This window comes from Crocuta crocuta, unplaced genomic scaffold, assembly GCF_008692635.1.
Source record: "Crocuta crocuta isolate KB4526 unplaced genomic scaffold, BGI_CrCroc_1.0 scaffold83, whole genome shotgun sequence".
NCBI classification, from domain to species: Eukaryota; Metazoa; Chordata; class Mammalia; order Carnivora; family Hyaenidae; genus Crocuta; species Crocuta crocuta.
Genome location: NW_027529638.1, coordinates 5,856,471 through 5,860,943, shown reverse-complemented (window position 1 = coordinate 5,860,943; position 4,473 = coordinate 5,856,471). Strand labels below are relative to the sequence as shown.

General features: G+C 35.5%; 1 pseudogene; it reads left to right on the top strand.

The window, feature by feature from the left end:
- Nucleotides 1–1,658: 1,658 nt before the first annotated feature.
- Nucleotides 1,659–1,754, top strand: LOC144230139 (U6 spliceosomal RNA; annotated as a pseudogene).
- Nucleotides 1,755–4,473: the final 2,719 nt, after the last annotated feature.

Sequence of the window (4,473 nt, the reverse complement as noted above, 5' to 3'; positions counted from 1 at the left end):
CCCACCACTCTGGGATCATGATCTGAGCTGAAATCAAGAGTAACTCAACTTACTGAGCCACTTAGATGCCCCTACAGTTTTCTTAAACTAATGGTTAGACCTTAAACTTTGCCAAAGAAGAAAATACTTTATTTTTGACTATTTTATCCATCCCCGACACTCAACACCATGCCTGGTACATAGTTGCTATTAATATCTGAAATAGCTGCTGTTATTACACTCAACATTGTTCTCTGCTATAACAAAAAAAGATAAAAATCTTTTTTTTTACGTTTTTTATCATTGAGAAACAGAGAAAGGCAGATCATGAGTGGGGGAGGAGCAGAGAAACACACACACACAGAAACGGAAGGCTCCAGGCTCTGAGCTGTCAGCACAGAGCCCAACGCAGGGCTCAAACTCACAAACCACACATCATGACCTTAGCAGATGTTGGATGTTTAACTGACTGAGCCACCCAAGTGCCCCCAAAGATAAAAATCTTTAAGAGATATTATAGTTTTTGTGTAAATGTCATACATTTTAAAATACAATATATACTTTTGTATTAATATAGTATCTACTTTTAATCAGTGATGTTTGATTCCTTCTTTAAAAAAGAGGCTATCATGTTTTAATCAAAGGTCTATGATAGTAGGTGGAGGCATGGTATTACCAATATGACATTTTTATAAGGCATATTTTGTTTTCATTATTTTTAATGTTTGTTTATTTTTGAGACAGAGCGTGAGTGTGGGAGGAGCAGAGAGAGAAGGAGACACAGAATCTGGAACAGGCTGCAGGCTCTGAGCTGTCAGCACAGAGTGTAATGCAGGGCTTGAACCCACAAACTACAAGATCATGACCTGAGCTGAAGTTGGACGCCTAACAGACTGAGGCACTCAGGCACCCCTGCTGGCTTTTTTCAAATGAGATTTCTCTAAATAAAAGGTATGAATAAAATAAATAACCTGATTATTATATAACATAGAAACTAAAAAAAATATAGAAAAATATATCGTAATATATTTGAAAGCTTAATATGATGAAACAAAAGCAGCTCCCAAAATTTTGAGGACTGATGTTTCTACATTTGCAGGTTGTTATGGTAATTAAAATGTAGTAAATGCCACTGTTTTTTCATGTTACCATGATGCTTTTGTTAAGTTGATTAAGTGATGAGTATTAGACTAAATATCTTAGCAAGCTTAAAGGACAAAATTAGACCTTGAATTTAAGTTTGAGTTAATTTAGGTTGCTATTTGCTTAGGTTTTGATAATAGTCCACCTAAAATAGCATGACTAATGGGAGATTTTTGTCTCTGAATGATATTCCTGCCTGCACCAACTGTTGAATGTTAAATATGAGATTTGGCAGGTGCAGAGATTTTTAGTCACCTTCAGAAAGCAGTATGTAGACACCCAAGACAAACAGCTTATACACGAACAAAATCAACATCTAAACCATCTGCCAATGCAACAAACACGTCAGTCATCTTTCCATTTGATTGGCAGGATTTCTTGAAATGGATTATTTTAAACATTATTTCTGATCCTAAAACACACACGTGAATACACACATACATGCACAATTTCATTTACCTAGCAGTTGAGTTGGATTTTAGACCAAATTATGAGTATAAAAAATGTCTTTATCTTCTTCCGATTGCTCTTGGATCATGCTCGCTTTGGCAGCAGATACAGTAAAATTGGAACGATACACAGAAGATAAGCATGGCCCCAGTGCAATGATGACACCCATTGCTCTTGTATTACCTGCTCCCCCATTGCCACTTTAGACCCTGCACACTCATCCAAGCACCCGTTATTAACATATTAACTCTTGCATGCTGCTGCAGCAGTGACCAGGACAAGTTAATTCTTGCACTGATTTATCTCCTCTTAGCCAACATATGCTTCTTAGGACTCTGTTTATATGTGATTATATGTAGTAATTAAACCAGGTAAACAAATTCCTGATGATTAACTAATCAGCAATTTACAATTCCTAGCTTAGAAATTATTTGCCTTTATAAAATATGACTTTTCCCTCTCTAAAAGCCTTTAAAGAGTAAGGGTAATTTTCCTAAATGCTTGTTTCTCTTTAGTCTGCTGGGAAATGTTTGGAAAATTGTTAGTCTATTCAGTGCCCTTGGAATTACAGGTGTTAAGCCACATCTCTTTGGCTAACCCCATTTGGAAAACTACTGAAGAATGACTCTGCTATAATTTGGCACTGGTAGCAGAAGGTCAGAGTCTCTGAGACTTGGCCAACTCTGAAATTTCAGGAGGACCTAATTCTTCACTCAACAGACTGAAATTCTTATTCATTCAGTGAGATGCTAGACTGAATTTAACAATGGCAAGAACAAAAAAAAATCAGATGCTAGTCTGAATGTTTAAATTAGGGGCTACTTGAATCAGAGAGAAAACAAAATGGATGTTGACTTGTATCATTTTATATTTTATATTCCACTTTCATGTAAGCTGATACAATTTATTTCTACTTTTAAAAGGAGAGAAATCAGATATGCAGAGTTCTGTAATATTTGTCCTGTCTTTCTTTCAGGATAGAGTATCCAATTATATCTTTTACATAATGCAAAATCTTCACCACCACAGAGAACACATTTTAAATTTATGGCTCAGAGGGATTTCAATCATCTTTGGCATTCAGCACTCAAGGCGTTTCAGATATTTATTCAGAACAGTATAACGGAAAGTACACAACAGATTGTAATTTAAATGCTGTACTTTTTGCAACATATATTTGCAGTAAAAGCTTGGAGAATATGTAAAAAGAAGAATGTATTATGAGTACTGCACATTTTGTCTACATACTTTCATATGGGAATTCTTGCATGTTTCTATTTAACAGACGTTTTCTCTGCACAGCTTTGTGCTAAGTGCGTAGAAGGACAAACATCCGATGTTCTGTTCATATAAGCATGTGCACTACTTCCTGTCCACTTAGGGTATGTGCACCATGGAAATGGTCCAACTGAATTTGGAAATCAGGATCTCTTGTGAGGTTTGTGTCACTTTATTAGAGTGGTGAAGATAGAGGTCAAATTGTATTTGATTTAGGTGATGAGGGACTGAAGAAGTTGGGAAAACAAGGGTGGACAATTTATTTTAAACAATTTGGTGACTAAGAGAAGGAGGGAGACAGTCTCAATTTGAAAGATATGAGAGATTAGGAAAAGTGCGTATGTTCATTTTAAAAAATAAATATGGAAGGAGGAAAACAGTATATTTCTATGGTGAAAGGTAAGAGAGAGGTGGGGCTAGAATATCCAGAAAGACAGAAAATTGATAAAGCAATTCAAAAGGGGGCAAAGTGTCCACATGAAAGTGAGATCCTTAGGAGTTGGAAGCATGGGTGCCCTCAAGGACAGACAAGAACTAGAGAAGGAGATGGCTAGGCATTTTCCCCATTGATGACTTCTTCTATTTTATTTATGAAGTAATAAGAGATCTACTGATGGAGAGACAAAAAGAAATCCTTTAAGAAACTAAAGGAGAGAGAATACCAGAACTGGAATACCAGACACTTTGAGCACAGTAAGCAACTGCTTAAGGATAAATACTTTAGTCACTCAGGAGAATTTGAGAATGGTGGCTATTTTTAATACTGTTCTCACTGGTACTTATCACCACACTCTTTATGAGTCCCACAAATATTTATTGAGCTCAGCCTCTGTGCCTGGAACTATATTAAGGCCAGGTAGGTTTTACAGGACAAGGAAAAAAGATGGCTCTTCAAGCAGCTTTCACTTCTGTTCTGTCAGGTAGCATTAGACCAAGGAAAATTGTTGATTCAACCCATTCTCTTCTTGTGCTGAGCAATATTTCATTGTCATAATATTCCATTTGCTATTTTTTTGACTGCTTCTAAATTTCCTTATACTTTCCTAGGCATGTTATCTGTATTTGGGAAATGGAGAAAGGATCCATAATGATAGCACTCAATTCTTTCTCCTATGCTTTAAAGAGTGTCGGGTTGCTGTTTGCTGTAAATAGCTCTGTCCCAATTTAGCATCATCAGTAATGATTATATTAAGATGATTGTCTCTGTGCAAGAACAGTAACCAGGGTACTAACCACAAAGTTCATTCTGCTAACTCATGAAAACAGTATTCATTTATTTTTAACTTATCAAGCAGTTTTCAAACTGCTTTTCCATGCATATATCACCAAAGATTTTCCTATATTTATAATATTTTCAACCTTCATTTTTCTTTTACTTCACTAGTTTGGAAAATTGTAAGAAATTAAATTGCAAGAATTTAAATTCTGCTATTATGCCGATTTGTTTGTTTATGGCACAAGAATACTTAATAATGGGGATAGCGTTAGCAACTTAAAAATAAAAGTATTTACTAAAATAAAAATAGTTACCTGACAGAAAGTTTTTTTTCTTTAAAGTACTAAAAATTGTAGTGGATATTTAGTGGTTTCCTTCTGTGCAAAGCATCCATCCCCTTCCTTTGC